Here is a 10,329-nt window from a genome sequence, read left to right as displayed (position 1 = left end):
ATGGAATCTGAATCTGGTTCTCTGCTCCCTGGCTTGCCTGCCTTATGAGCCTCTGGAGCAGGCGTCCTTGATGGACCTCACTATCAAGACAGTATTCCTTGTGGGAAAAATGCTTGTGTACCTGAATAAATTCATGTAAACTGTTCTGCGCTCCCTTAGGAGAATTGTATAGAAAATTGAATAAATAAATAAATATCATATCAGCTCGGAGAGTTTCGGAGCTTCAAGCTCCTTCTTGTCGGTGTTCTTTCTTACGTATTATGGACACAATGGTGGCCTTGTGTACTGTCCTTTCCTTCCTTCTGAAAGTGGTTTCTGTGTTCCCTGTGCATCAGGAAGTTTGACTTCCGGCATTTGTTCCATCTGATTCAAAGGCCCAGGACCGAGTGCTATAGTCCCTGGATGTGCACAAGCTTTGCTGTGGTATTTGGAGAGTTTGTCTCGGACCACCTGTTTATCATGGTGGGTTCTGACCACATGGGTAAGCCTGCCTTTAAGGCTACCAGATCATTTCTATAGCTTATATAGCAGTAGGAAAGAAGTCCCCCCTTGGTGTGCAGGCTTTCTACTAGAGGGGTTTCTTCCTCATGGGCCACGTCTTCAGCGGTATCTACAGATGAGATTTGCAGGGCTGCTACGTTTTATAGGCTTGATGTGGTGGCCAAGCAGGATTCTGCTTTTGATGCATCGGTGTTGGCAGTGAGCTCATCATTCCCACCCTGATATTTTTGGGACTGCTCTGATATGTCCCACTTGCCACGGAATAAAGGGGGATTGTACAAGAACGAAAGATTAGGTTCTTACCTTTGCTAATCTTCTTTCTTGCAAATTCTCCCTTTATTCTGGGAACCTGCCCTATGTATGCCTGATTCACTGATCGCCTGCCTTGAAGTACTGGTAAGCTGTATTTAAGTTTCAGACAAGCCTTTATATGAGTGCCATCTGACTGGATTCAGCAATAAATTTGAGGGGATCCCTGGTTTAGCACTCCCTTCTAACAGTTCAGGCTGTGTCTTCTTATAGCACTGTTTTGTCATTCAGGTTCCTAATGTTTCATAACCTGTCTTCTAGTTTTCATTGTTGCTGTTTTGCATTTGTTAACATGAGCAGAATTGATTTGTTTGGCGGGGAGTTCACCATTTCCCTCTCTCTCTCTCATTTTGTTTTCTTCTGTAGATGTTCCTGGCTGCTTTAAGACTGACTGACTGGTGTCCAAGGGACATGCTCCAAGATATGCTAGCAGAGGGAGGAGTTAAGACTTCAGTCATTTGAGGCTTCCTACATTGCCTGGCCGCAAAGGATGCATAAACCCACTTGTCCAGGAATAAAGAGAAGATTATAAGAAAGAAGATTAGCAAAGGTAAGAACCTGATCTTTTGATTGATACCCCTGTATAAGACTTTGGTGAGACCTCATTTAGAATATTGTGTACAATTCTGGAGGCTGTACCTTCAAAAAGATATAAAACGGATGGAGTCTGTCCAGAGGAAGGCTACTAAAATGGTGTGTGGTCTTATCATAAGGCATGTGGGGACAGACTAAAGATCTCAATCTATATACTTTGGAGGAAAGGCGGGAGAGGGGAGATATGAGAGAGACGTTTAAATACCTATGTGATGTAAATGCGCATGAATCAAATCTTTCATTTGAAAGGAAGCTCTGCAATGAGAGGGCATAGGATGAAGTTAAGAGGTGATAGACTCAGGAGTAATCTATGAAAATACTTTTTTACTGAAAGGTGATAGATGTGTGGACCAGTCTCCTGGAAGAGGTGGTAGAGACAGAGACTGTGTCTGAATTCAAGAAAGCCTGGGATAGGCATGTGGGATCTCTTAGAGAGGAAGAGATAATGCTTATTATCCCAGGACAAGCAGGCAGCCTATTTTCACATGTGCGTGACATCAACCACGGAGCCCGGATGCGGACAGCCTCGCAAGCAGACTTGCTTGGAGAAACGTAGAAGTTTCGAATCTGCCGCACCGCGCATGCGTGAGTGCCTTCCCGCCCAGCACAGGGCGAGTCTCCTCAGTTCTCAGTTTTCTGCGGTGCCGAGAAGTCTGTCTTTGACGCTCTTCGTGAAACTTTGTTGCTTCGTGCCTTCTCTTCTCCGCGGTTTATGTTAGTTATTTTGTGAATCACTGTGTTCATTTCTTTATTTTCTGTTTTTTTTTAAAAAAGACTTTTATTTTTTCTTCATCGACTGACTGGCGGGACAGGTCGCTCGCCCACAGCCTGCAGGCTTCGACTTCACAGCGGCTATCTTCCCTTCTATGTCCCAGCCAGTAACGGGCTTCAAGAAGTATAGCCAGTGCCAGCGTGCAATTTTCATCATGGACCCACACTACTGGTGTCTTGGACCTGACCATAGTTTGAAGTCGTGCCTGCGTTGTGCTACTCTTCTACCTCGAGCCCTTAAACGCCGTTAAGTTCAAGTGGAAAAGCTGTTCAGGATGGACTCTTCAGCTACACCTTCGACCTCGAGTCCTGACTCGGTCCAGACTTCAGCCGGGGTCCTCCTGATTCCACGACTCTGACCTTGAGTCTCATAAGACCTTCTTCGTTTGGATCATCTTTGGCCTCGTGTACATCTGCTTTATCTTCCCTTGAGCTTCCCTCAGGTCAGATACCTAGGTAGAAGGTTCCTACGGTGGTCCTCAAGTTATCCAAGCATCAGTCCAAGCCAAAGCATGCTTCTACTTCCACCTCGGAGTCTATAGCCTCAGCAAGTGGTCCAGTTTCAGATTCGGATCCACAATTGCAGGCTTCTCTTCAGACCATGTTAGAGCAGAAATTTGTTCAGTTACTGACCAAATACATTCCTCCCTCGACTCTGTTTCCTGCAGTCCAACCTGGGCAATCAGCAGTCTCCCGCGATGTCGAGTCTCTGCCTGTGCCTCAAGCTGAGTCTACAGACTCTATGCAAGGAGTTGAGTCTTTGCGAGTGTCTGGTCTGGAATCTACACACTCTATGCAAGGAGTCGAGTCTTTACAAGTGTCTTGATTGGAATCTTCACACTCTATGCAAGGAGTCGAGTCTTTGTGAGTGTCTCCACAGGAATCCTCACACTCCATACAAGGAGCCAAATCTTTTGGAGTGCTTCGAGATTTCTCGATCCAAACCACTGAGTCTATGGGGTTTCAATTTACAGCTTCTAGCCCTATTCATTCACCAGTGGCACTGCCCGTTTCCAGGCATAGGGCAAACTCCTTGATCTCAACCGAGACCTACTTCCAGGCAGTACTCTCATCATAGATCGAGGCCCTCATCAAGGCATCAATTAATCCAAGTTTATCCAAGTTTCCAAGTTTATTAAATAGTTTGATTAATCGCCATATCAAAATTCAAGGCGATGTACAAAATAAAACACGTAGTTATAAAACATAGGTAAAATATTATATAAATAAATACTGTTACAAACACAAATCACAATGTTAAAATAAACATAGATTATTGGACATTGTTAAGAAACAAAAGGGAAGTTCATTAATGGTTACAATGCATATTAAAAAAAAAAAAAAAAAAGGTAATAACATAGGGGAGGGAAAATTACTAAAAATATGATAGTAAAAGATCGTTAATCGCTAAAAGCATCATTAAAAAGGAAACTTTTGAGCTTACTCTTAAATTTGTCTAGATTCTTTTCTTCTCTTATATATATTGGAAGATCATTAAGGCGCAGGTCTTCTTCCACAGAAAAGCCTTCCTCGTCCAGGCCTCAATCCAGACCTTCCAGCTCTTCGAGGCCTCCAACCCCTCGATCGAGGTCTCCACTTCCAGACCCCGAGGACTCAGCTGATTCCAATGCCTCCTCCAAGTCTGTGTATTCTTTGGGTTACCAGTACTCTACAGTGGCTTCACCTTCCTTCTCCACTCAAGGTGCCTCAAGATCATCAAGTCCTTCTTGAGGCTAGGCTCTGGCAGATCAGTTATCTTTTTCCTCCTTTCTTCGTCAAATGGCTGACGACCTGGAAATTAAATTGGATGCTGGTTCTAAATATTCTAAGGAGTATTTAGAGGAAATGCATCTGCCTTAGCCTCCTGCGGAGTCACTCAAGCTTCCTCTTAATAGACTTTTGTCTCAAACTTACAATCTAGAGACTCATGCTATACCTGCTGTTCCAGGTAAATTGGAATCAAGGTATAGAATACTACATTGCATGGGATTTGAGAATTCACAGTTATCTCACCAATCCCTTCTTGTGGAATCTCATTAAAGAAGACCCATCTTTCCAGAGTCTATGCCACAGTACCTCCTGGAAGAGAGGGAAAGACCATGGACAAATTTGGCCGTCACCTTTACCAGAATTCCATGATGGCCTAGAGTCCTAAATTACAATTTCATCTTCACAATTTATTTGAAGTTTTTGATTGACCATCTTCCAAGTTTTATGAAGAACTTGGATGACCATAGACATGTGGAGTTTCTGGAGCTCGGTGTTACCTTGGCGCAACTCCGACTACATCTTCTCCAGTCAGCTTTTGAACTTTCTTCCAGGGTCACTGCTTTCTCAGTAGCGATGCGCCGCCTGGCTTCGCCCCATTGATATGGACCCTAATCTTCAGGATTGTCTGGCTAATATTCCTTTTGAGGGCAATGACCTCTTTGATGAATCCATAGAGGCCGCCACCAAGAAGTTGTCTGAGCATGAAAAATGTTTTGTTTCAATTGTCATACCAAAGCTTAAGCCAGCTCCTTCAAAGCCTTCTTGACCTCTTCCAACTTTCCAGAGGCATTATCCTCCAAGGGCAGCTCCTTTTACTCGAGCACCCACCAAGAAAAAACAGCAACAGAAGCAACAGAAACCTCAGCCCTCTGCTGCACCTAAGGCTGCTCAGCCTTTTTGACTGTCTCACACAGAGCATATCCTCCATCGTTCTGCCTCTGTCCTCCCTTCCCCCCATAGGAGGTCATCTCTATCATTTTTACCATCGATGGGAGACCATTACATCTGACCTCTGGGTGTTGACAATAATCAGGGAAGGATACTCTCTTCATTTCTCTCAGATTCTACCAGAGCTTCCTCCAAGAGAGTATCCTTTCAATCCATCCTAAACTGCTCTTCTTCTTCAGGAAGCTTGAGCTCTGCTTCATCTCCGTGCCATCGAGGAAGTTCCATTGGAACAGCAGAGTATGATGTTTTGTTCCCATTACCTCCTAGTTCCGAAGAAGACAGGTGATCTGTGACCCATTCTGGATCTCAGGACTCTCAAAAAATTTGTAGTCAAAGAAAAATTTTGTATGTTGTCTCTGGCATCCCTTTATCCCCTTCTAGATCAGAATGATTGGTTATGTACTCTAGATTTCAAGGAGGCCTCCGATTGTACCTCAAATTTCGGGTGGGGAATCTGCATTTTCAATACAGAGTGCTACCCGTTGGCCTGGCATCATCTCCCAGAGTGTTCACCAAGTGCCTCTTAATGGTAGCAGCAGCTCTAAGGAACCATGGTCTTCAGGTGTTTCCCTACCTATACTACTGTCTCATTAAAGATTCAACATCTCAGGGGGTTATTGTAGAGACCCAATGGACTATATGGCTTCTACAAAGCTTGGGATTTGAAATCAACTTTCCCAAATCCCAACTTCAGCCCTCTCAGAATCTACAGTTCATCAGAGCTGTTCTGGACACTTTCCAACTCAGAGCATTCCTTCCTTAACATCTGGATGCTCTTCTTCAGCTCTGTCACAAAGTGTCTTCCTGCTCTTCACTCTCAGCAAGACACATGATGGTACTACTAGGTCACATGGCCTCCACAGTACACATGACTCCTTTAGCCAGACTTCACCTCTGAATTCCTCAGTGGACCCTGGCATCTCAGTGGACGCAGGCTTGCGATCCACTATCTCGACACATTACAGTCACTCCTTCATTGAGACAGTCTCTCCGCTAGTGGATGCTCTCTTCCAAACTCTCCAGAGGATTACTGTTTCAGATGCCACCTCATCAGAAGGTCCTCATGACAGATTATTTGACCTACGCTTGGGGGGCTCACCTTGATGGTCTCCGTACTCAAGGCCACTGGTCCAGCACGAATCGTCAGTGTCATATCAATCTGTTGGAACTCAGAGTGATCTTCAATGCTCTCAAAGCTTTTCAACATCTTCTTCATGACCAGGTAGTCCTCATCCAAACAGACAACCAAGTCGCCATGTCAACAAGCAGGGAGGAACGGGATCTCTCTCCCTTTGTCAAGAAGCTCTGAAGGTTTGGGAGTGGGCAATCCACAACACCTTCCTGAAAGCTGTTTACATCCAAGGGGCGAAAAACTGTTTGGCAGACATATTGAGTCATCTTCTGCAACCTTATGAATGGACACTCAATTCCTCGCCTCTTCATCACATTTTTTCTCAGTGGGGGACTCCTCAGATAGATCTCTTTGCATCTCCCCACAACCACAAACTGCCTCAGTTCTGCTCCAGGATATATTCTCCTCATCGTTTCAAGGCAGATGCTTTTCTACTGGAATGGACAAATCTCTTCCTGTATGCATTCCCTCCATTTCCTCTCATTATCAAAACTCTTGTCAAGTTGAAGAACTATCATGCCACCATGATTCTGATAGCTCCTCGGTGGCTGAGACAACCTTGGTACTTCCTTCTACTTCAACTCAGCAGCAGGGAGCCATACCATCTAGCAGTTTTTCCATCTCTGCTTACACAGAGTAAAGGATCTCTACTTCATCCCAATCTGCAGTCTCTGCACCTGATAGCTTGGTAACTCTCAACATAACTCCTCTTCAGTTTTCTCAGCCTGTAAGATACATTTTAGAGGCTTCTAGAAAGCCTGCCACTAGACAATGCTACCACCAAAAATGGACTAGATTTTCTATGTGGTGCATCTCTCATGACATGGAGCCTCGAGATACCTCCATGGCTTCTGTCTTGGATTAACTTTTGCACTTGTCTACTTCTGGCCTCAAGTCTACATCCATTCGAGTCCATCTCAGTGCAATTGCTGCTTTTCAGCAGCCTATTGAAGGGAAACCCCTCTTTACTCATCCAGTAGTTTCCAAATTTATGAAAGGACTTTTCAGTGTCAAACCACCTCTCAAACCGCCTCCAGTGGTTTGGGATCTCAATGTTGCTCAATTGATGAAGCCTACATATTGTAGCGTGGCCGTCCCTTAGGGCATAGCAGGGACCGGCACACAACCACCTTATAGCCCCGGCGTACTTCCCCAAAAGGGAGGAAGACCCTGTTGTGGAGAGCTTACCCTGTGTGTAATAGTCAGGATGACACAACTCAGGTAAATATCATAAAGAAATCAAATTTATTTATCATTCATTTAGGGCAAAACTAAAAATGCATGAAAAGCAAAAGTCCAAAGTAATGACAATAATAATGGAAACAAAATAATGCTGCACTTACAGGCCTGGTCTGGTTAAAGATTCAAAAGCATATACCTTATGTCCCAGGAAAGTCTTACTTCATTATGGGAGCGAGGGAACAAATACACAATTCAGTCTCCCATAGTCTTCAGTGCAATCACAAAAAAAAAACACAACACATTGCAATATTATAGATTGTCTCTTCTCCTCCGAGTTCAATAGCAGAAGGTTGGCGGATTTGCCAAATCGGCTCCTTGTACGTACAAAGAGCAAAATAACCCTCAGATCCCTCCACTAAGATGTTGGGCAGATCCTGCCCCAGCCTTCAGGGTTTTCCAACTCTATGAGGGATACTGCTGGTGTTACTTCACTGCAGTCAAGCCACAGCTTGCAGCAGCCATCTTGACTTCAAGAAAAAAAACTTCCAAACAAAACAATTTACTAGCATACATCCCTCTGCTAGGATGCTCAGAGAATTCATTTATACTGCAGTGAGCTCCTTCAAACATAACAGTAGTTAACATATTGTCCCAGAAGTCAAATATCAAAAACCCAAAAAGGAAAGTTCACCAAAAAGAAATCTTTTTCAAAACAAAAGCCCACAATCCAATCAGCTTACATCCATTTCTTCAGCAAGCCCCAATTCTGATAAAGCACTCCAGTCCATTTCCACATGTTCCTGGTTTATCAAGGCTGCTTCTTCTGGCTCTGTGTTCAGCGTTTCCACATCCGTAGGCTCTGGAGGAAGTGGAGCCTTTTTCCACATGAGAGCTTCCTTTGACTCCCCCTTCCTCCTAGTCAGCCAGCTCTCCAAGTGCTCAAGAGCTGCTGTGGCACACCTAGCCCTACGCAGGGGAAAGTCTTTTTTCAGCTGAGGCTGCCTTCTAACCTGTTTGGCCAGCCCTTTCAAAGATGGAAGATTTAAAGGGGCCAAACCTGTTTTCACAGGGCTATGTACTAAGCCCTGCCTGAACACAGCCTGTGCTTCCTGGTCTTCCTGCCCTGCAGGGACATACTGATCAGCCCTGACTATTTTCACTGGGCGATTCCTGGGGCTCTTCACAGGCACAAGGCCGGAACTGGGATCGGGCTTGTGGCAATATGAACCAATGTCTACGGCTCATCTGAAGTATCTCACTTGGAAAGTGGTGTTTCTCATTGCTTGTCTGTTGCTAAGCCTGCTGAACTACTACGCTAATTTTAAACCTTTTTCAGGACTGTTTTATTTATATATTTTATTTTAATGTTTATTAATTTTAATCTGGCTTACTGTGTTATTTTATTTTAAATTATTTTAATTCCTCCATTCCAGGCCTTCTTGCTCTTCCAAAGGACTGCCGCCGCAAAGCGGCGGCACCGACGACCCCGCCCACTTTACTTCTTTGGTAGCGTCCCCTACAAATTCTTCTGCTTTGCGGCGCACGCTCCATTGCTTGTCTGTTGCTAAGCCTGCTGAACTACTACGCTAATTTTAAACCTTTTTCAGGACTGTTTTATTTATATATTTTATTTTAATGTTTATTAATTTTAATCTGGCTTACTGTGTTATTTTATTTTAAATTATTTTAATTCCTCCATTCCAGGTACTATCTATATTGTTTATTTTAATCTCTTTCTTGTTTGTTTGTCCACTGATTTATACTAGCTGCTTTCCTAGTTTAATTTGCTTTCACTCTATACTTCCAGTTAAATCACCATACCTTACGTTTGTTTGCTTGCTAATGTCTGTCCTCTTTGTTTTTAACAGGCCTTCTTGCTCTTCCAAAGGTCCTGCTCCTTTATGCGCTCCTTCATGCAGCTTCTTTGTTTCCCATTCTTTTTACTTCTAAATACTTTTCACATTACTCCCTTTTCTAACTTACCCTTTCCACCTAATCCATTTCGACTTATCTTTACATTATCTACTTTCTTCATCTTGATTCAACACGACTTCGAATTTGTTGCTTCTGTTCCTTCATCTTCTACCTCAAATATAATGTCCTCTATTCCTGTCATCCTGGACCGCCGACTTCCCGAATCTTTAGGTTACAAAACTAAATCCACTCATCAATCTAGACATTACATTTCAATCCCAACACTTTCCTCCCATAATCTTCACCCCAATCAAGCCTATTCTTCTTTTTCACTTAAATCTGGGTTAATAAATGTACGCTCTATAAAAAATAAACATCATTTAGTTCATGATGCCATTACCCAACATAATCTACAAATTTTATGTCTTACAGAAATATGGTTAACTCAAGGAGAGGAAGCTTACCTTACTCAAGCCTGTCCACCTAACTATAAAACCACTTTTCTACCCCGCCCAAACAAAAAAGGGGGCGGACTTGCTATTATATATCATTCTTCTATCCCTTTACAGGTAAGTACCTCTAATTCTTTTTCTCAGGCTCCTATCGAATCACTTCATTTCTCTATTAAATCTTCCTCTGCCCTTAACAATTCTCTTAACTTTCTGCTTATCTATCTACCTCCACCTATAACTAAAACCTCTCTCTTATCCCTTATTTCCACTATATCTGACTTCAACATTACCTATCCTGACTCTATAATCTTAGGAGATTTCAATATCCATTTTAATCTCCCTAAACATTACAATACTTTAGAACTTTTAACTTCAACAACTGATTTATCACTATCACCTCTCATTCACTCACCCACTCATTCTGCCGGAAACACTCTAGATATGATCTTCTGTCCAACTATTTCGGTTCATCTTTTCCATAATTTCAATTACATTTCTATACCATGGTCCGATCATTCCCTGATCACTTGGCAATTTGACTATCCTACTCACTCAAATCCCTCTCAACAATTAAGTAATTCCCCTTCCACTCGCAATTTAAATAACATAACTCTCCCCGCTATTCAATCTTCATTCGATCTAAATATCAATGATTTTTCTTCTCTTTCCATTTCAGACCAATTTTCTAATAGGGAAATGTCTACAAAATCCCTATTAGACTTACTTGCGCCCAAATTAGATACACAAAATAAATCA

General features: G+C 43.0%; 1 protein-coding gene across 1 annotated transcript in view; it reads left to right on the top strand.

The window, feature by feature from the left end:
• Nucleotides 1-1,224: 1,224 nt before the first annotated feature.
• Nucleotides 1,225-10,329, top strand: part of LOC117369440 (sialic acid-binding Ig-like lectin 13) — a 56,302-nt gene continuing 47,197 nt past the window's right edge. Inside the window, exon 1 of the mRNA XM_033964031.1 lies at nt 1,225-1,360. The gene's annotated coding sequence lies outside the window, so the exon portion shown is untranslated. The remainder of the gene's footprint in view (nt 1,361-10,329) is intronic.

Source organism: Geotrypetes seraphini, chromosome 11 (assembly GCF_902459505.1).
Source record: "Geotrypetes seraphini chromosome 11, aGeoSer1.1, whole genome shotgun sequence".
Classification (NCBI taxonomy): Eukaryota; Metazoa; Chordata; class Amphibia; order Gymnophiona; family Dermophiidae; genus Geotrypetes; species Geotrypetes seraphini.
The sequence above is the reverse complement of the archived record's forward strand: the minus strand, read 5'-3'. Positions and strand labels throughout refer to the sequence as shown.